Source organism: Dicentrarchus labrax, unplaced genomic scaffold (assembly GCF_905237075.1).
Source record: "Dicentrarchus labrax unplaced genomic scaffold, dlabrax2021, whole genome shotgun sequence".
Lineage (NCBI taxonomy): Eukaryota > Metazoa > Chordata > Actinopteri > Moronidae > Dicentrarchus > Dicentrarchus labrax.
In genome coordinates this window covers 2,093,457-2,116,529 of record NW_026136713.1, presented here as the reverse complement: position 1 = coordinate 2,116,529, position 23,073 = coordinate 2,093,457, and the positions used below count along the sequence as shown (strand labels likewise).

Genomic DNA, 23,073 nt, shown 5'->3' with positions numbered 1-23,073 from the left:
TTCATCAAAACGCTTTTTGGATACAATCACAACAGCAGGCACAATCGGCCTAGCAAGCGAAGAATCCTAAAATTGAGCCAACTCACCCAAGAAGCCTCATTGTAATCCTGAAATCAGTAATAATCCAACAAAAACAGTCCTGTTTCATTGCCTAAGGTCCAATATATCCACTCCAGTAAGATTTATTGTCCATCTACATGAGCACATAGATAAATGCCCATGAACAGCTATTGCATTATTTGAAATCAGCCGGTCGTTGTGTGTGATTTTTCGCTTTTCCTTTGTGAAAACTACATTTCCAATGCATACAGCTCTGATACCATGATCCCAAAGTGGCCGCCGGACTCTAAACTTTTGATTGACACCTCATTTGACCCAATACGAGCTTCCATGCCATCTCCACAGCCTTCAATAGCCAATGAGTGCCCGCTTGATAAGGAAGTTCCAGCCCCTCTTCTATTGTGTACGGGTCAACCAATTGTAACTGAGTCTGCCGATGACTGGCGTGTCATGTAGCCAATTAAATTCTGAGCACGATCATATGCAAATTCAATGAACACACAGACGTACGAAGGCGTGCCTTAGCTAATTCATCTGTTGAGAGCAGGAAGCTCGTGCGTTAGTGCGTAAAAGTATTTAAAAAAGAATTTCACAGGCGATATCTTTCTTTCTATTTTCTTGACTTTGTTGACTTGGCTGGCGGAGAATTTGATTTGGCCACCATGGCAAATTTTGATCCAAAACACCTCAAATCCATCCAACAAATTGTTGAGTACTGCACCAGGTCGAGTGATGAGTCTGCCGGTGAAGAATCAGAGATTGACAGCCCACCGGACTCTCATGACTCTGAAGCCGAGGAGATGTTTGTCGAGGGCCAAGATATTCTTCTGGACAAGTAAGTATATTATAACTTATATATATATAATATAATAATAATAAGATAAGATAAGATATTCCTTTATTTGTCCCACAATGGGGAAATAACAAATATATATAAATATATATATATAAATGATTGAACATTTTTGTCTACTTTGTAAATGACTTACACAAAAAAATATTTCTTCATTTCAAATAACAGACAAATCTCAGATCAAGAGTCAGATGAGGAGTGGGAGCCTGATACCTCCTCTGCCAGTAAGCGGAGTAGAGTGGAGCAGCAGGAGAGCAGCTCTTCAGAAGAGGAGCCCCACGCCCCAACTCCCCAGAGAGGTAGAGGACGGGGGGGAACAAGAGGGAGAAGCAGCAGAGGAAGAGGCAGGAGAGGAAGAAGAGGAGGAGGCGGTGATGGCAGCAGCATCAGCGGTCAACCTGGGAGGTCCACCATCCCAGCTGGAGGGAGATGGAATGATGTAGACACCCCAGACATCACGCCACCACAGCCTACCTTCAGACCCAGCAATGCACCTGGACCCCGTCTCATCCTCACAGCTTCATACACCCCCCTAGAGCTTTTTCAGTTGTTTTTTACCAAGCTGGTGTTACAAACAATAGTTGAGAACACCAATATACATGGCTCCACACACCATTCTTCAGCGACCCATCCCTGGTCTGACATCACGCTGCAGGACATGCTTTCATTCATGGCCCTGATTATTTACATGGGTGTGGTGAAGTGCTGTTGCTTCACCGATTACTGGTGAGGGGGGAACCTTTGCCATTCGCAAAACGGGTTATGACTGGAAGGAAGTTCCTCATGATGAACCAGGCCCTTCATCTGAGCAGCCCAGCAGTAGATGATGCTAATGAGCAGAAGAAAGGCACAGCAGCCTATGACCGCCTCTGCAAAATAAAGCCACTCTACAATGAGATCAGGGAAGCCTGCAAGAGGAACAACCACCCTGACCAGGAAATTTCCATCAATGAGAGGATGGTTGCCTCCAAAGCCCGTACTGGCTTGAAGCAGTACATGAAAAACAAACCAGTGAAGTGGGGGTACAAGCTCTTTGTTTTGGCAGAGTCCAAGACCGGCTACACATGGGACTTTTTTGTGTATGAGGGAGGTCCCAGGGAAACACTGGCATGGGACTCAGTTATGAGTCGGTGATGGAGCTGATGGACACACAGTTGCTTGGCACTGGCTACAAGCTGTATGTAGATCATTTCTACACAAGTCCTGTCCTTTTCCAGGACCTCCTCCTCCAGAAGAGGATCTGGGCGTGTGGAACCATCCGCACCGACAGAATTGGCTTTCCAAAGACAAAAGACCACAGCCTGGATTCCAAATCTCCCCGTGGCAGCATACGCTGGATGAGGAAGGACTCCCTCCTTTTCGTCCAGTGGCGAGACATGAGGGATGTCTCCATGTGTTCAGCACTCCACACAGCCCATTCAGGAGACAAGGTGCGAAGGAGGGTGAAAGGTGCAAATGGGCAGTGGATGGTGAAGGACATCTCGGTGCCACCATGTGTGAAAGACTACAACAGGTACATACTACATATTCTTTTATGTTTTACACTCTTTGAAATGTAATAATTTGTTTGCTTGATATATTTATGTTTTGGTATATTTTTCTCAATGTTGTCTATTTTTCTATATATCCAGGTGCATTGGTGGAGTGGACCTGTCAGATGCCCTGATAGGGTACTACAAGGTCCTACACAAGACCCAGAGGTGGTACAAAACTTTTTTTTATCACTTCATGGACATTGCCATTGTGATCGCCTTCCTCCTGCACAAAGCCATCGCCAGTGGAAAAGGAGAGAAGCCACTGAACCAGAAAGCTTTCAGGGAGACCCTCGCCGAGCAGCTGGCACAGGTGGGCTCTCCTTCCACAGCCAGACCTGTACCACCACCTCCTCCAGCCAGAGCACACCACAGGCCAGTGTACATCACTGGGCACAGCACAAATGGACGGCTGAAGTGCAGGCAGTGCCATGCAAAGACACCACTGAAGTGTGCCTCCTGTGATCATCCTGTGCCTTTGTGCTTGGTGGTTGGGCGGGACTGCTACAATGCAGGGCATGTTGCTAATAACCTGTCAGGAGGTTATAAGGACACAGAGGGACAGTCTTGGCTCAGGGACTTTGTATATAGTTTTTGTAAATTGTTCATGATTGTTGTGTGTTAAGTTTGCTGTGTTTTATTTTATGCACAAAAATCACTTTTTTATTTCCAAAAAATTCAAGTTCAGAAAGACATAATATGCACAAAGTTCAATAAAACACAAAAAAATGTGTTTACACTTCACTTAGTCTGTGTCATTACTACTGACAGAGCTATCCTATCCCATACCCATATTCACTGAGTGTCACCTTTCATTAGAGCCCAAGATGTAACCTGTAAGTCAAAGCGTTCAAAAGTTATGACCTTTTTATCCAAGGTCCGTAACCATGGTTACCAAGGGTCCCTTTGGGGTCTCCAAATGGCAGTTTGAAAACACCTGGTGGTGCCCTTAGAAAAACCTGTGTAATATGTTCATTTTTTGTGATTTTGTTCTAAAATTTGAACCTGAACTTGGTAACACTTGATACTATGCTCCTATTGTGTTTTCCAGCTTATACCTCACATCTATAGGTCATCTCCAGCCATCTGTTTGTACAAAATAATTCAGGCGGAATTTATATCCTTCAAAGGCAGTATGTTCACACCACAATTACTCAGTGCCAGAAGCACATAGAGTGATCCTGACTGTTTTGCTAAACAATGCAGAGCGTTATCTTTTGAATGAGACCAAAACCATGCATATACTGCAAATGGTTGAAGAATAGCTTTTAATTGACTTTGGGTATGTTGTTTTTAGACGTTTTTAGGTAATTTTACATACATGGTAAGGGGTTAAAGGATCCGCACTAAGCTGGGTTAAATCCTTTTATTTATCAGCTCATTCTCAGTTTGTACATGTTAACCATGAATCCTCCATAAACACTAAAGTTAGTCATGGAGTTCCACAAGGTTCTGTGCTTGGTCTAATTCTATTCCCTTTATATATGCTTCCCTTTGGGCAACATTATTAGGAATTACTCCATTAACTTTCAGTGTTATGCAGATTATACCCAGTTATATCTGTCAATCAAGCCTGATAAAATTAATCAATTATCTAAATTGGATGAGCTGCAATTTTCTGATGTTAAACTCAGAAAAAAAATGAAGTTCTTCTACTTGGCCCCAAACACATCCGAGACTCACTGTCTAAAGATATAGTTACTCTAGATGGTATTACCTTGGCCTCCAGCACCTCTGTCAGGAATCTTGGAGTTATCTTCAATCAGGATATGTCCTTTAACTCCCACACTTGCGTAACATTGCAAAAATCGGAGACATCCTGTCACAGACGGATGCAGAAAAAATAGTTCATGCATTTGTTACTTCTAGGCTAGATTACTGCAACTCCTTTCAATTCAATTCAATTTTATTTGTATAGCGCCAATTCATAACAGAAGTTATCTCAGGACACTTTTCAAATAGAGCAGGTCTAGACCGAACTCTTTAACATTAATTACAGAGACCCAACAGTACCACCATGAGCAAGCACTTGGCACAAGGGCAAGGAAAAACTGCCTGTTAAAAGGCAGAAACCTAGGACAGATCCTCCGGCTCTAGGTGGGTGGTCGTCTGTCTCGACCAGTTGGGGTGAGAGAGAGAGAGAGAGAGAGAGAGAGAGAGAGAGCGACAGACAGACAGACAGACGCACAGCAACAACAGTATTGGCAATGGCAGTCAAGCAGGACCATGGCAGGAGGCTCCACCAGGATCCACGAGAACCTGCGAGACGAGAAAGCACAAGAACTCCGGGAAGAAGTGGAGTTAGTAACATGCATTAAAGGGACATGAATGAGTGCAGAAAGAGAGAGGAAGAGAGTAGCTCAGTGCACCATGGGAAATCCCCCGATAGTCTAGGCCTATAGCAGCATAACTAAGGGATGGTTCAGGACTCACCTGATCCAGCCCTAACTATAAGCTTTATCAAAGAGGAATGTCTTAAGCCTACTCTTGAATGTGGTGAGGGTGTCTGCCTCCCGAACCACAACTGGAAGCTGGTTCCACAGGAGAGGAGCTTGGTAACTGAAGGCTCTGGCTCCTGTTCTACTTTTAGAGACTATAGGAACCACAAGTAGCCCAGCATTCAGAGAACGTAGTGTTCTAGTGGGGTAATAGGGTACTATGAGCTCTTTAAGATATGAAGGGGCCTGACCATGAAGAGCTTTATAGGTGAGGAGGAGTATTTTAAATTCAATTCTACATTTTATAGGGAGCCAATGCAGAGTAGCTAGTACAGGAGAGATGTGATCTCTTTTTCTAGTTCCTGTCAGTACTCGTGCTGCAGCGTTCTGAATTAATTGGAGCGTTTTAATGGACTTATTGGGGCAACCTGATAATAAAGAGTTGCAGTAATCCAGCCTTGAAGTAACAAATGCAACTCCTTATGATCAGGTTGCCCCAATAAGTCCATTAAGATGCTCCAATTAATTCAGAACGCTGCAGCACGAATACTGACAGGAACTAGGAAAAGAGATCATATTTCTCCTGTATTAGCCTCTCTGCTCTGGCTCCCTATAAAAAAAAAAAAATCTACAAAGCTCTTCATGGTCAGGCCCCTTTATATCTTAAAGATATAAAATAGTACCCTATTACCCCACTAGAACACTGCACTCTCTGCATGCAGGGCTTCTTATGGTTCATATCGTCTCTAAAAGTAGAACAGGAGCCAGAGCCTTCAGTTACCAAGCTCCTCTCCTGTGGAACCAGCTTCCAGTTGTGGTTCGGGAGGCAGACACCCTCTCCACATTTAAGAGTAGGCTTAAGACGTTCCTCTTTGATTAAGCTTATAGTTAGGGCTGGATCAGGTGAGTCCTGAACCATCCCTTAGATATGCTGCTCTAGGCCTATCGGGGGATTTCCCATGATGCACTGAGCTCCTTGTTGTTGCTATGCACCTTTGTCTCTGTCTCTGTCTCTGTCCTTCTGTCTTTACCTCTCTCTCTCTCTCTCTCACTTACCCCAACTGGTCAAGTCGAATGGCCACCCACCTAGAACCAGAGTTTGTCCGAGGTTTCTGCCTCTTTAAAGGAAGTTTCTCCTTGCCGCTGTCGCCAAGTGCTTGCTCATGGTGGGAACTGTTGGGTCTCTGTAAATCATTTTATAATGGATAAGAGAGAAAGAGATAACTTCTGTTTTTAATTGGCGCTATACAAATAAAATTGAATTGAAATTTAATTCCCTCTTACCATTTCGCTGAACCCCTCCGTCCATTCAGCCATCTGCCAATAAACCCACCTTTCTTCCATCCGTTAATCCCTCGGGCCACGGTTTGTTGTTCTTTCTGCAGTTTAGTAATTAATCATCTAAATATTTTGTTTTTTTACTCCATCAGTTGGCTGGACTCTGTGAGCAAACTCTTAATTGGGCCTCAAGGAGAAGAGAAAAATTACATTTTTGGAGATCGTACTTCTATGACTCCGTCTTCAGCTCTTTGCACAGGCGTGATTGTAAGGGTAGTTATTAAGTTGCAGAGTGCTACAGCACTTCACAGCCGGAGCCGCAAAAAACACTCTAAGTAATCGAAGTAAAACCTGCATGTGCAGCGCAGTAATGTGCAAAATGTAACTTTTGTTGTAGCAGAATCAAATGTATTTGTACAGCATGCATTTAATGTTGTAGTGGAGACAAACAAGAGGAATGAAAGAGGATGATGCTCAATTAAAGTTGTTTACCACATTAGAATCCTGTGAGTTTATGGTGCGCATCTGATTCTGCTTATAAATGGAACAGGCTGTGCTGCACTTTGAAATGACTTCTTTAAAATAAATTAATTCCTGCTTCCCCTCAACAACTTTAAACCACTGCTCTCTCATATTGTTTATAATGCTTGTGATTAGTTTTTAATGTGACCCTGTATGTTGCTGCCTGGTTGTATTGTGCTTTTGTCACTGTTTTCTTGCTCTTTTGTGATCTCACTCTATATTAGTGCTGACTGAACAAATGCACTCCTTTATTTTACCATAGATTTATCACCATTCCATTCTGCGTAAAGTCAATCTGGGAAAAAGAAGTGACAATTTTCTTAAAGGGGCCATATTATGCAAAATGCATTTTTCTAATGTTTGTACACACATATTCGGGTATATGGGTGGCCTACCAACACAGAAACTGTGTAAAAAATCAACTCAGTCCTTTTTTAGTGGGCGGGCCATGTCAGAAGACCTCAGCTCAAACGCTCTGACCTTCAGATTTTGCCCCTCTTGTAAAGTAACAGAGCCATTTGCATAGCACCACCTCCCCTCTGACTAACCACCTCCCATGGACAAGAGCTGCTTTTGCTGTTTATCATGTTTGGCCTGCAAGCCCTGGCTGTTCCTAAAAGCCTGGGGCTAAGTGCCCCAGCTGCCCTGATGTTTGCTACACGGACCAGCACAGAAGTCTGCATGTCCTCCCATCATCAGAGGAAGATACATACTTTATTTTGGATTGTTTATTTATTTTTGAAATGGGACTGAAATGTTCCCACAAGGACTGCAACTACTTTCTCAAAAGAGTACCAGCTCATGGACCGATACGGACCGTCTTGTCACCCAACCTCTCATTTAGAAGCTGTAAGTTTTTCTCTATTTAATGTTGTTTTACTGTTTATTGTGTAGGTTAGCCTGCTGGACTTGGCATTAACATGCTGTGCAGCTATTGTGGCTAACATTGTAGTCACACAGGCTGGGCCGATGTCGGACTTTATGTTGTAATATGAGGGACAGTCAGAAGCTGTGTGACCGTTAAGAAGCTGAAAATACCAGGAGTAGTAGTTTGGAGGCTGGTGGTTGTTTTTCATGTGGCTTTTTGTGTAACTTTGTACTGATGTGTTAACATTAGCTCAGCCAGCTAAAGACAGAGCTATGTGTAAGGCAAAAATGTTCAAACTGCAGGAATTTATTTGTTTAGTAAGGCTGTGTAACCTTTAGTAGCACCGAGAAGCTGAAGAAGAAGATGAAGAGAAGATGATGAGAAGATGCTGAGGATGTTTTATGAGTCTGTTGTGGCCAGTGCGATCTTCTTCACTGTCACATGCTGGGGCAGTGGGCTGAAGGTCGCAGACACTAACAGACTAAATTAACTTATCAAGAGGGCCGGTGATGCCGTGGGGGAGGAATTGGACACCCTGACAACCGTGGCAGAGAGGAGGATGCTGTCCAGGCTAAAGTTTATCTTGGACAATGTCTCACACCCTCTCTATGACACGTTGGCCCAGCAGAGGAGCACCTTCAGCAGAAGACTCCTCTCACCCAGATGCACCACAGAGCGCCACAGGAAATCATTTCTACCTGTGGTCATCAAACTCTATAACGCCTCCCTCAGAGAGTCAGACACCCCCTCTCTGTGATCTGACTCATACACGGACAATCACTGTTGCGCTTTTTGCACATTCTAAACTGTACATTTTACCTTTATATACACTACCAGTCAAACGTTTGGACACACCTTCTCATTTAATGGTTTTTCTTTATTTTCATGACTATTTACATTGTAGATTCTCACTGAAGGCATCAAAACTATGAATGAACGCATGGAATTATGTAGTAAACAAAAAAGTGTGAAATAACTCTAAATATGTTTCATATTTTAGATTCCTCAAAGTAGCCACCCTTTGCTTTGTTGACAGCGCTGCAAACCCTTGGCCTTCTCTCAATGAGCTTCATGATGTAGTCACCTGAAATGGTTTTCACTTCACAGGTGTGCCTTGTCAGGATTCATTTGTGGAATTTCTTGCCTTCTTAATGGGGTTGGGACCATCAGTTGTGTTGTGCAGAAGTCAGGTTGGTACACAGCTGACAGCCCTATTTGACAACTGTTAGAATTCATATTATGGTAAGAACCAATCAGCTAAGTTAAGAGAAATGACAGTCCATCATTACTTTAAGAACTGAAGGTAAGTCAGTCCGGAAAATTGCAAAAACTTTGAATGTGTCCCCAAGTTCAGTCGCAAAAAACATCAAGCGCTACGACGAAACTGGCTCACATGAGGACCAACCCAGGAAAGGAAGACCAAGAGTCACCTCTGCTGCTGAGGATAAGTTCATCTGGGTCACCAGCCTCAGAAATCGCAAGTTAACAGCACCTCAGATTAGAGCCCAGAATAATGCCACACACATCTCTACATCAACTGTTCAGAGGAGACAGGCCTTTATGGTCAAATAGCTGCTGAAAATCACTACTAAGGAAAAGCAGCAAGCAGAAGAGATTTGTTTGGGCCAAGAAACACAAGGAATGGACATTAGACCAGTGGAAATCTGTGCTTTGGTCTGATGAGTCCAAATTTGAGATCTTTGGTTCCACCCGCCGTGTCTTCGTGCGACGCAGAAAAGGTAAACGGATGGTCTCTACATGCATGGATCCCACCGTGAAGCATGGAGGAGGAGGTGTGATGGTGTGGGGGTGCTTTGCTGGTGACACTGTTGGGGATTTATTCCAAATTGAAGGCACACTGAACCAGCATGGCTACCACAGCATCCTGCAGCATCATGCCATCCCATCCGGTTTGCGTTTAGTTGGACCATCATTTATTTTTCAACAGGACAATGACCCCAAACACACCTCCAGGCTATGTAAGGGCTATTTGACCAAGAAGGAGAGTGATGGAGTGCTGCGCCAGATGATCTGGCCTCCACAGTCACCTGACCTAAACCCAATCGAGATGGTTTGGGATGAGATGGACCGCAGAGTGAAAGCAAAAGGGCCAACAAGTGCTCAGCATCTCTGGGAACTCCTTCAAGACTGTTGGAAAACCATTTCAGGTGACTACCTCATGAAGCTCATCGAGAGAATGCCAAGAGTGTGCATAGCAGTAATCAAAGCAAAGGGTGGCTACTTTGAAGAATCTAAAATATAAAACATGTTTTTTTGATGCCTTCAGTGAGAATCTACAATGTAAATAGTCATGAAAATAAAGAAAAACCATTAAATGAGAAGGTGTGTCCAAACATTTGACTGGTAGTGTATATATATATTTATATATATTCTTAATATATTATATGATCTGGAGTATGTGATTAAAGTAATTTCCCCCTGGGATTATTAAAGTATTTCTGATTCTGAAGCTATAGTAGCTCACTGCTGTTGGTGAAGTAAAACCATGACTAATGTAAACCGTTAGAGTTAATGCAGTTACAGTAATAGATTACTGAGGAGTATTACTAAGTCTGATGTTGGACTTTATATATTTATATATATATATATATATCTCGAGCAGGGCCGCCTTAACCTAATGTTAGGCCCCCGGGGCTGAGAGGTTTTGTAGGCCCCCCATCCCCTCGATTTATAGAGTCTCATTTTAAAAAAGTGTAATATCTAGGTAATCTACATCATAAAATGCATTAGTTTCTTTCGAGACATACAACAGTGAGTTTTCCCTCTTCGAGCCAGAAAACACCATAATATTGTTATTAACATATCACTGAGCCCACTTGAGCATAAACACAAGACACTTTATTTAAAAACCACACACAGCAACTTATGGTGATAATAAAACCAAAATGTGCGAAAGTATGATTTCAAACGATATGAAAAACAACCCACACCAACCATCACCTGTCTGCACAAACATTGATAATAACTGATAACAGCATAAGCAAAGAACAGAAACAGATCAAAGTAGGAGCCTCTTCTCTGGCCTCAGCGGGCCCTGTGAACCAATCACATGCACCTGCACCTGCACAGACACACAAACACACTCCATTCAGGACCATGGATAGCAACATGGCCTAATGCCAGGTACCAAAAAGGTCACTGTTATATGGGTCATCTTCATCATCATTTACAGGGAGAGGCTCTCCTCCTAACTGGTTTGCGGCCTGGTCCTCTCTCTGGGGCTCGTGTGCTCCGCCCTCCTCCTCCCCTCCATTGCTACGGGCGGTCCCCTGCTCCTCTTCAGCTACGTCCACCTGCGCGGCCTGCGCGGCCTGCGCCTCCTCCGCTCCCCCGGTATGTGGGATAGCGATCCTCCTCCGGTGCTGGGTCCATCTTCAGTAACAGAAGTAGCTGGTTTAAAAAATCCGGTGAGCTTTGGGATGCTCTTTAGCAGATCTTTTTCGCGTAACTCCTTCTTTATAAGTTTTTTTCTTTTCTGGGCACCACTCTCAAACGTCCTCCCCGACATTTTCCACTTAATGTCACTCAATCATAGAGGGTCACACCCCAAAACTAATTATAGACATTCTGATAGGTAAGCCCACGGGCCATAGGCTATGGGGCCACGTGGGTCACTCCTAATTTGGCTCAATCAGCAACCATGTAACGTGCGATTAGAGTGATTGACAGAAAACCTGACAAGTTACAAAACAATATGACCTTTTATGGGAGGCCCCTGAACTTGGGAGGCCCCTGGGCTTCAGCCCAGGTAAGCCCGTGCATTAAAGCGGCCTTGATCTCGAGGGACAATCACAAACTGTGTAACTTTCTACTAACTGCTACCGTTAGCTCACGTAGCATTAGCTTTGTCTTTATACTGAAGCCCCTCCAGTGTGTGTGTGTTGCTGCTGTATGTAAGTTCACTTGATAAATGAGGACAGAGTTAACAGTAGAGCTGTGGTGAGAGGAATGGTCAAACTGCAGGAATGAATTTGTTTGTTAAGATTGTATAACTTTGATTAGCACACAGTAGCTGCAGCCTGCTAGGCCTCGTCTGTGAGCTCACTGCCGCAGGTTACTATAGTTACGGAGTCCGCTGTTGGACTTTACGTTGTAATAGAATAGACACTGTGATTGTTCAGCCTCGTTAGAAGCTACCAAAATACAGAGAGTAAGTTATGGTGATTATTTTTCATAATGCTTCTTGTGTAACTTTCTGCTGATGTGCTAACCAGCTAGTGCTAGCTTGTTATTCCGAAGCCGTTCTGCTCGGCTCCGGTGTGTGTGTGTGTGTGTGTGTGTGTGTGGCTACTGAATATAAATGAACTTGATCTACGTGCACCAGAGTTAACACTAGAGCTACAGTGAGAGAGAAACAGTCAAACTGCAGGGATTCATTAGTTTAGTAATATTGTGTAACTTTGATTAGCACCCAGCAGCTGGGGTTGCTCACTAGGCTTTATGTGGAGTCAAACCGACTAATAAAAGTTTTCTGATCCATTTATTTAGCGTTACTGAAGTACTGCTATTACTGACGATATAAGTGCAGGTCCAGTGTAACATCTTATACTCATATAATCTCCTGTTGTATTATAAACACTGAGGCTCACTGCTGAATGTCTGTTATTGCACCGGGAACTTGTTCCAACATCAGTTACAGTCAGTAAATGTCCTGTGTGTGTATCTGCTGCCATTAGATAGACATTGTGTTGGTAACCTCAGACTGTTTCAACAACACATCACTACAGTTAGCTGCAACAAGGAACCACCAGAGACACTGCTTATTATTTTATTTTATAACTGAGGACTACTGTGAGCCACAATGAGCTGTTGTACTTGTAGTACAGTTAAGTAACACTGAATCCTCCATGTTTTACAGGTGACCTGATGAAGCTCAGGTGTTCCTGGACCCATCAGAGGACAGAGACAGCTGCAGCATCAGGACAGTCTGGGTATCCAAAGGAAGACTGATGAAGATGAACACTGACTGCAGAGCTCCATTACCAGCTCACACTTCAATATACTAGAAACCATAAACCTTGATGGAGGACATGATCTGCACAGTTTACATTAAAGTTATAGCTTTGTTACTTACAACATGTGTAACTGGAATATTAATGAAACATTAATAAAGTTTTATTTTTAAGAAGGGTTTTGGTCATTTTTAAATTCAGTAACAAGTATGGTTTTATACAAATAACATGTTATTTCACAGAAGAAGTTTTATGAAGATTTCCTGTATGTAGACGAGTTGAAACCCTGCTCAGTGTAACATCTATCAATATGAAAATGTGAAATTTTAAGCCTGTAGTAAATGACCGTAAGCAACACAATACATTACTGTCTCACATTCAAACTTTATTATGTTGACAGATAAATGACATCATAATATATAATTATAAATGATATTCAGTATATACAGTATTTTAAAAGGGGTTAAAACATAATTGCAGCTTTTACAAATAAATAAATCTGAAGGTTAACTTTGGTAATAATTGTCTAACAAATGTTTCAAGTTAAAATATCAGACTCACTATGAAATATGGAAAAAGTACAGTTTACAATTGGTTACTTAGCAGTTTTTCAACTACATAAGAAAGTTAGTTTATTAGATGAGTAATTCCTTCAGTTATGTTGACATGTTGTACAGGATAAAGTATTCCAGGCAGCCTCATTATGGTATGTTTCCATGGTCTCAGTAAACTAATGTGTAGTAAAGTAAAGTATATAACAGATGGGAGGTTACAGTAATCATTATACTATTACTCTGATTACTTTGGTACATTTACTGGCTGTTTCTTCACTAAAAACAATTGCTTGAGTAATGTTTCATGTTGTATGGTAACATCCCCCCATCCGGGTAATTACAGTTTACATTATATACTATGCTAGAGGCACATGCTAACACGCAGTGGCGGACTGGCCATCGGGAGCACCGGGACTTTTCCCGGTGGCCTGGATGCCGAACTGGCCCACTCGGCGATTGCCGATGGTCGATACCAAAGGCTCGGTTCGGGTCGCGCTTGATTTTTAAATAAACAATCCGTCGTGCGGCTCATTAGAGTATCTGCCTCGCTGAAGCTCACACACACTGAGCAGCAACGTTGGGCACAAACACACCCCCTCCTCTCTTTTTCTGAGGCTCTCTGTCACAGCACTGCAGACACACACACACCAAGTTGCGGCCCCTCCCCCCTCCTCCCTCACCTGTAGTTCTACATGCTTGAAAAATGGAGCGAGATCGACAGCCCAAGAGGAAAGGTGGAGCAGAGAGGGAGAGGCAACAGGTGGTGACAACAGACACACAACCAGAGCCTATCCAGCACCACCAGCTTAATGAGGAGGTTAGTTCCTGATGGGTTAGGTTTTTTTTACATGAGTGAGTGAACGTTGTAACCTTTTCTTTCTTTTTTTTTTACTCACTGTGACTATTGTATCATATTTTAAATTTCTTTCTGTGTGTTTGAAGTTTCCTTGTTTAATGTGACAGAGAGTAAATCTACACATCTGCAGTGCGCCACCTGTGTACCTCTCACTTGTGGTATGATACTATGGTTGACACAGTGGTCAAATTTATAACTAGTCTGGTACCTGTTACATAAAAATAGAATTTTAGGTTTAGGTGGATGATGGTGTAACCTATTTTATTTCATCTACTACTACGCTGTTAAATGTGCAGCCTGCACATTAAAAGTGTAGTAGTAAATGAAATAGAATAGAAATGATGTGATTTGAGTACAGGTTATTGCAGCACAACAGAAACATTTATTTTGTAGGGGAAAGAAACAGAAAAGTCTGTGTGTGGGCGCATGTGGAGCCTTTGCTTTATTATTTTACACTCGTACATCAGTAGGTACCCAACCTAACTCACTCTTGGTGTTTTGCGTTAATCGGGTGGTGGTGGCCTGGGATGGTATCAAATTCTCGGCCTGAATTATTGTCCCAGTCCGCCCCTGCTAACACGTTACCTCTTTAGCTCCTCACAACAAATATGTTTAACTTCACTGGGCTGTGTAGACTGTAGGTCACTGCTCACTGCTGTACCTGTAGACTCCCGCTCTAACATCCGGTGGTGAAGTTTTTGGTTTAGAAGCAGTAATTGAATTAATATTGACGGTAGAAATGCAGATTATTCTGATGAAATAAAGTTGTGTTGCTGGTGTTATATTTACTGCTTTCAGCCCTTCATTCTCAAGTCCTTTTCTACAGAAGAGGATCAAAAAACTATTTTAAAAGGTGAAAAATTTGAGTTCTGAATTTAAAGAAAAAACTTTAGGATTCTGACTTCTAACTTTAAACTCAGAACTAGAATATTTTTTTCACATGTGGCACTAATCCTCTTCCGTACTTTCAGCCAAAGAACTTCTGTACAGCTTTGTTTGAACATGATAGGCGTGCACGCTCCTCCCTTGGGTTTTCCTCCCTCTGTCCCAGACAAAGCAGCCTGCTGATCCCATCATTGTTAGCTACTTTGGATGGTTTTTGGGTTTTACAGTTTGAGCTTGGAGGTCTGGTAGTCCAGTTTTTGGTTCTTTGTTTCTTAGTTCAGTTAAAGTGTTTCTGATAGTTTAGGTTTGGGAAGCTCTGTGTCCATTTTGGCCAGACCTCCAGACTCCAGAATAAAGCATTTTTTTCTTTGAAACTAACTATCAGGTTTCAGTGTCTGCTTGATATGTTGCTGTTCACAACTAGCTGAGCCATTATTTTGTGGCAGTAACAAAGAACATTTATAGAAAGACTTGTCAGAAACAATATTTGGTAGCTGGTACACCAGAGGGAGCAGAGAGAACAGCGGTGAGCTGGAATGTAATTATGGGATGAATATCATATCATATTTTGAAACTGAAAAAAGCTTTGAAAGCTTGAAATGTAATAAAAAAAGTTTTGAGGGCTTGCATTTTTTTGTAAATCTATGCAGCACTATTTTGTATTTGAGTTTTTCTTCTTCACAACTACAGCACTCTTTTTACACATTTTTAAGTTTATCACTGTTCTCCTGGAATATTTGTTTGTTTTCCAGGTTGCAAACAGTGTAAATGGTTATCTGAAAACTGGTGCACATACTGTATGTTAGGGAAAAAACTTTTCAAAGATTGAAACCTCAGTTTTAAAATCTTTATTTTAAAACTTTGGTGGATGCACATTTGCAACACCCACTTTTCTGCCCACACAGTTGCGAGTTGGTGAGTCATGTAATTTTTGGCAGCGGTGCTTCTTAAACTCTGCGGACTCTTCTCTGTTTAAGAAGATCATATGTGCAATCAGACTTTCTGCTCTTCACCGACAAGAAGACAGTCGGCACACAATTTATGTATAATTTTTAAGCGCCTGTCCAGCAAATGAACATCCTACTCTTGCATAATAGTTCACCCAAAGATGGGCCAGTAGTATTTGCACATTGTCGTTTTTGACTTCAAGTGTAGGGTCAAAAGAGACCTTTAAATATTAACCTGTTCATTTGGTGTGGGTAACTGGACTTTTATTGTGATGGGTCACTTCCTGTCACCTCATTCGGTCACTTCCTGTGACCGTAACCTGATGCAGCTAAAATTCCTGGCATGGCAGTATTCTCTTCTCTTCTCTCTCTCTCTCTCTCTCTCTCTCTCTCTCTCTCTCTCTTTGCTCACCTCTCTCATGCCGCTCTCTCGCTCACCCACACCAGGTCATAAGTTTTGGACCTTGGTGCGGCCCGGCCCGTCGGCGACACACGACAAAGGATTATAGTACGGCAGAGGGGCCTGCTTTTTCCTGCGATCCCTGCGAGGAGATTTAGAAGACAATGCCAGCTGAAAATGAAGTGTGTGTACTCTGTATACCCTGCTCTACACCACTGCACATGGCTCTGTATTTCTAGAGTTATGTTTTTACAGACATTAGGAATTGTTAGTATGTCATTTGTTAAAGGGAGGCTTAATATTCTCCCTGAACGTACAGAATACAATAAAAAACTTATAATAGTGCAAGATAAGGTAAGCTTTATAGTAAAAGAGCAGCTTTATTAGTTTATTAGTAGCTTTTATTAGTTGAAGACAAATGGAACTTTAAATAAATGAACATTTTCCTGCTGTGTGTGTGTGTGTGTGTGTGTGTGTGTGTGTTTGAAGCAGTACTAATATGTTTGTATAAAAAGTACGGTATGTAGGTGTTTTTTTAAAAGTGACATCTGCACATTGTTGTCACATTATGCCACATTGTGAGTTGAATTAAAAGTAATTTTATACAATTGTTGTAATGAACGGTAGGCTGTAAAAAAACCATGGACAGCAGCTGAGGTTCCAAACCAAGGACATCCTATTGTTATATGCTATCACCTCGACTCCTCTCATCGTTTCTCTACCTCGCCTCCTTCACTCATGTGGGAGGGACTAAGATGTGAGGAGAGGAGTCGAAGAGACAAACTGAGAAATGAGAAAGGCCTAGAAAACTGAAACGAATAATCCAGGTTTACCAGATGTGGAGCAAACTTTCAGCAACCTTTTCAACTTAATTTTAAGCCCAGTAGAAACATTCCTTGTTCCTTGTACATGCAACAATCACACTCTACCTCTTAATAGGTGAGAAGGAACATTTTCTGTAAAACAAAGTAAATTCTGCTTGATTAGTTACTTATGGGCTGTGGCCAAAGTAACGTTACTGTCAGAAAAAAACTAAAATGTAGTCAATTCACTGGAATAGCAGTGGAAAAACTCTGTCTAATCTCTTGTCAACCTGTAATGGACCTGAGACACAAAAGGGGGAATATGACTGAGTTAAATGTACCAATAGTAGGCCTACAAAAGCCGTTAAATCGTGTGACAGTTTGTGAGCAAGGTCTCTCCTGTATTGTCAAGAAAACTCTGGAAAGTCTAGGAAAGGTAATTTTCAAGTCACTTTTATTCATTCTGTGAAAACCTAATGAGGGCCTTGTAGTGAAACCTCTCAGCTGAATCAAGCACACGTTAGTGTTGTTCATTTTTCCTTAAGGTGCAGTATCTTCCCTGATTTATGTGCCATGTTTTAGGGCGGCTGTGGCTCAGAGGCAGAGCGGGTCGTTCCTTAATCGGAAGGTTGTGGGTTCGATCCCCAGCTCCTGGTGCCACATGTCGAAGTATCCTTGAGCAAGATACTGAATTGCTCCCGATGCCGTGCATCGGTGTGTGAATGTGTATGAATGTTAGTTTCTGTCTGATGGACTTTGCCATCACTGAGTGAATGTGTGTGAAAGGGTGAATGTGGCACGTAGTGTAAAAGCGCTTTGAGTGGTCGGAAGACTGGAAAGGTGCTATACAAGTACAGGTCCATTTACCATTTTAAAAAGCAATGCATAGGTTGGATTTTATTGTTTTACTAAATTTATATTTAATAAAATACCTTTCATGGAAATTATGATTTTAAAACTAATTAAAGTTGCAAGCAGCAATGAACGGGCCCTCGCAGTTCTACATTCTCGTTGTGCACAAACACCATGTGTATACCTCACCGTGAAAGTTTTACCCAAATCACATGATTGCCGCACAGGGCTTTGCATCCCTTTTCCAGTTAGTGGTGCTATGAGTATGACTGAGTATTGGCAGGAAGATGTGTTCAGGGGCGGTAGTCTTGACATGTAAAAAATTACAGCCAGTAACAGATTTTTGGGATTCTGTTACTGGCTGAAGGATACAGAATCTCTGTTTTGGGGGTTGCTGTGTATTTGATAGGCCTCCTCTATAATCTAACCTGTCATTGGGGACATCGCTGAAGAGGTATGGCACACGATGTGAAGGGAGATAGCGACTACAGGCTGTAGCAGATTTATAATTCTGATTAAAAGAAGTGATTTCCCCTCCACACCATCCCATTCCAAGAAAGAAATCACTGAAAACTTTTGCATGGGCGCCGCAGGAGATTTGTGAGTTTGGGGTTCAACCTTCCCGACAGTGGGAAGCCAGGCTCCAGACCCTCAACCCTTCGCCCGGTAGCTCGGTCCACCACCGATACCATCTCCACATTATCGGCGGAGGCTCAAGAAACATCCTTCATGTTTTATAAAGCGAGAGAGCCAACAGGAAATGAAAGAGTCCCGGCCTGGAAGACAAATAAAGAGAACAAGGGAGAAAAATCGACGGCAGAGAGGGGAATCCTTCATCTCCCCAGAGCTGTGGGGCCGTGGCTCGTTCTGGCTTGTGTGTGTGTTCTAGCTGAGGGGCCCGAGTGAAACTCAGCGGCGTCAATAAGAGGAGATGTTTTTTTTTTCTTCCCCGTCCAACTCTGTCTACTTATAAATGTTGTCATCCTTCTTAGGGCAAAAGATTAAAATGGGCTTTTGGGCCAAGCGCTGGAGCTCATTTGTAATGTCGTAGAAGAGCAGTGCCTGCAGCCTGACTGCACACACACACACACACACACACACACACTCACACATTCACAGCGAGAGAAGGGGCTGGGGTGGGGGGAGTTTGAGGGAAAAGAGAAAGTAGAAAGAGATGAAAATATGCAAGGAAAAACTCTGCCAGACTAACTTATTGACTCCATCCTGTGCCAGCAGAGCTTATATCTCTGTTTTTTCTTTCACCATCAATATAATTAGAGATGCTATTCAAGCTTATTCAAGGGCTTTTGTAAATCTTTTCTGTCAACTTCTCCTCTCTTGCTGTTCTTGACCCTAAAGAGAGGCTGCTGCATTTTTTCAAAATTTTGTTCCCATCATTCATTCAGACTCATTCAGACTGCCTTGGCGTTTGAGTGTATGAACTAAGTCTTGCCTGCAGGTACGTTGGAGGGGAGAGCAAGGTGGCGTTAGGAAAAATACAAGGTAAACAGTCAGCAGCCGCTCTCGCTCACATGAATACATTATTATTATTATTATTATTATTATTACAAGATTTCTCCACACGCCCACGTTCGGCTGTCTTCACTCAGCAAGAGGAGGGCACATTTGCAACGTGCAAAGGCAATAACTCGCACTAAAATGCCGTCTGAATGCGAGTAATTTTCTTCTAAAAGTGAGATGAATTGATTAACTGGCCTCGCTGTGACCCTGGCATATAATATCAAAAGAAAGAGCAACATGAAACATTAAGAACATTAATCACCGCCACAATCAAAAGTTGTTTAAATCTCATTTAAACTCTCATTCTCATTCAGCTCTATGTCTGGCTTATTATTGCATATAGTTAAATATAGTTTGGTTGTAGTCAAACCAAAAGAGCCTAAATCCCACAAGACAAAATCAGTGCTTCATGTTTGATAAAAATCCATTTCAACTATTCGCCTGACCTAAATGAGTCAGTCGTTATATACAAGATTTCAGATACAAATTAGAGGAGGACAATAAGAGACAATGGGCTCTATCTTGCACTCAGCGCAATTGACTTTGTACACTGGCGCTTGTATAATTCCTATTTTGCACTCGACGCACATTGGCATTTTCCCTCCACCGACGCACGTCCTTAAATTAGAGAATGAACTTGCGCTCCGGGGGGCAGTTCAGCGAAAAGAGGAGGCGTGTTCCGGCGCAAACGTTCCCTGGTGCTATTTTGCTGTTTCAGAAAACAATTCCGCCACAGACCAGGAAAAACCTAGTCTAAAGTCAGTGGCGCTTATTCAGATGCTATTTTAAGGGCGCAGACTTGAGGGGATGCGCCTGAGAGGCAGCAGCAACATCGCCACCCGGTCAAGACGGGCATTAATACTTTGCCGCATCCCGGACAGCTCCCGCTCCAGCATGTCAAACCCGGTTTGCTGCAGGAACGGGTGGTCCTCCGGCGTGTAGTGGGTCTGGATCCTCTGCACCTTGGTGTTTGCGCCGCTCCCTCCTCAGCTGGCCCTTGCGCACTGCTCGGCCCGTGCGCACTGCTCCCAAGGCCAGGGTCTTCTTCCTGCGGAGCTGCGTTACATTGTTTTGATTTATCGTATGGCTGTGTTTCATTTATTTCATGTCAATAATGTCACTTCTCTGTATTTTACGGCCCTGACGAGAACGTCGGTCTCCTCGGCTGTGAACCGCTCCTGGTGTGCGCCTGGCAAATCCGCCATTATAATAGCAATCCGCCATGGAACAAGCGCGCCTGCTTTTAAAGGGAATGTGAGATGACGCTCTGATTGGTTTATTCCACGTTACGCCCAAACTACACCTATGACTAATTTAGCTACTTCAGACCAACCCATTTTAGATTTGCATCGGGCGCAAGAGTCATTTATCCCGCCGGCATAATAGCAACAGCGCCCGAGATCCGCCCACAAAGCTACTTGCGTTTTGCGTTTGATACTTGCGTTTCAGATCAGCAAGATAGGGCCCAATAAGTCAAAGTGACATTGTTGTTTTGAATTTTATTTTTCTGGTAAGTAGATTTTGTTGGTATGTTCTGAACTCTTCAACATCTATTGCATTCACTCAGTAGAGACTGAGGACCTCATTCGAGTCTGACCTGTGTCCTGCTGGGTATCATTCTCTCTCTCTCTCTCTCTGTACCAATGTCAACACAGTCTGTCTTTTCTGACGACCCATATGTCATATGGGCACAACAGTCTCTGATTTCTTGTTGTTGGGTCCCATTTTGTCCAGACGGGATATTAGCCAGAGGCAGCCTTAAGTCCAAGCTGTGTCACATGGCTCCAATCCGACTCTCTTCCTCTCCTCTTGGGGCAACAGCACCCTTCATGGTGTGCTGGTCCGCTGCTCTTTAATTCAAGACCGTAGGTCTTTTTTTTGTCATAGGTAATATGTGTTTCAGTAATAAAGCTGAAAACAGATTAAAACAAAAACAGATAGTTTGAAGGAGCTAGCCTACCAGCTGCAGCATCTGAATGTGTAGCCATTGCCATAGCCAATATGTAATAATTTTTCGGCTCAGGTCTTTAAATTCCAAGTTCCGACATAATTCAGTGATGTTACAGTAATAAAGTGGAGAAAAAAATGCAGAAATTATGCAAGACTGAAGAAGCTAGCAGCCACTGCATCGGCATCCATTCTTTCTTATTCTTTCCTCTAGCAACACTCTCACAGTAAATTCTGCACTCTATGTATTGCATGATTACCATGAAATTCAATGAATATGTCAGTGTTACCCAAGGATATAGCATTTTTACTTCTGTAGTGCCACCCAGTTTTTAGGTACAGTACTGGTAATGTTTAAAGAACCAGATTAGTCACCATGTCTGTTTTCTGCTTTTTTGCATTTGGTGTGCAGTGAATTGCACTGATTGCAGCTCATAGAGAACAGTACCAGAACTTGAGCCCTTTATCCAACCACACTTACTACATCTGTCTGCTAAATTTACGTAACCATTTACTTTGTACACATACTGTACAGTATGAGCATGATGCATTTTTATAACACATTAGCACTTACACTTTAACTCACAGTTATACTTTACAAATACGCTGTAGCTCCCCTGCCCTTCAATGTATACATGTGCCTCGGTGTGTCCCAGTGCGAGACTGTGAAAGTGCATGTGTGTCAGTGTATGGCAGAGAGGAGGGTCATGCTGGTTTCAGCATATCCCTAGGGGGATCCAGTCAAAAGACCAGGCCTGGTGAGCTGCAGCAGCTTCAGCTTTAGCTCCGTGAATCTGAATAATTCACTAAATATCATGCCATCCCTTTCACTTCACAAGCATGGAGCAAGCAGAGAGAAAACTGAAAAGACTGCTGAGAGACAGAGGGCAACAAAAGAGCTGAGAAGAGATTCAGAGCTAGCAGATTAATAGTGCTCAGGACTTTGATGTCTTTGAGCATATTCACAACCAGCTAACTTGTCCCTGGCTGGACAACTATCTCTGGGCAGCATCTGTGAGGGTAAAAGAACCAATCACTGCTAGGCTTTAGGAAGAAGGGGGTGGGAAGAGAAGAGAGAGATTGAAGGAAGGAGGGAAACATTTAACTAATCCCTCTTGCCAAACCAAAAACAGAAAATCGGTCATCAGAAATGAATACGAGGGCATCCCCTCAGTTCCAAGCATCGAAATGCTGGCCTTAATCTTACTTAATGTGGTCTAATGGTGCTTGCCGAGTGGTTTGTTTCTGGACTTGGGCCCTGCCGGCTTGATGATAAAGCGTGACGCACTGGAGAGGAGTTGACGACTAAACTTAACCCAATTACTGAACTGTCCCTCTTACATAACATAGCAGCTTCTTCAATTAGAAATCGCTTGTAGCTCATAACTCTGTCACACATGGTTTTGGATTTGAGCAGAGAAAGGACCCAGAGCTTGTGGTGAACAATTAGAATGCCATATTAGCGCTGATGGAAGTGGACTCATCAGTAAATACTGCAGGGGAACAGACATGTCATTATCTGTCATAATCTGATGTCAGTATAAATACAGCTGACATGCTGGTTTTGTCCAAATGAGACCCCATGTAACTAACTTGTTATTATAGTTAACATCAAAGGCATAAAGGTGCAATCAAATCATAGCAAATTTTCTATTTGGCATGCACAGAAACAGACACACACACTCACACTTACTGAGTGAGAGCTGTGAATCCCCCTGGGGGAGAAAGCCCAGCATGAAGATGGTGTGTTACAGCAATATCATCCCTCCCTCTTGACCTGTGGG

At 42.7% G+C, this 23,073-nt stretch overlaps 1 long non-coding RNA gene across 1 annotated transcript in view; it reads right to left on the bottom strand.

Moving 5' to 3' along the window:
* Positions 1–4,333: 4,333 nt before the first annotated feature.
* Positions 4,334–23,073, bottom strand: part of LOC127375285 (uncharacterized) — a 54,162-nt gene continuing 35,422 nt past the window's right edge. The window contains exon 2 of the long non-coding RNA XR_007887356.1: positions 4,334–4,704. This is a non-coding gene — a long non-coding RNA (uncharacterized LOC127375285). The remainder of the gene's footprint in view (positions 4,705–23,073) is intronic.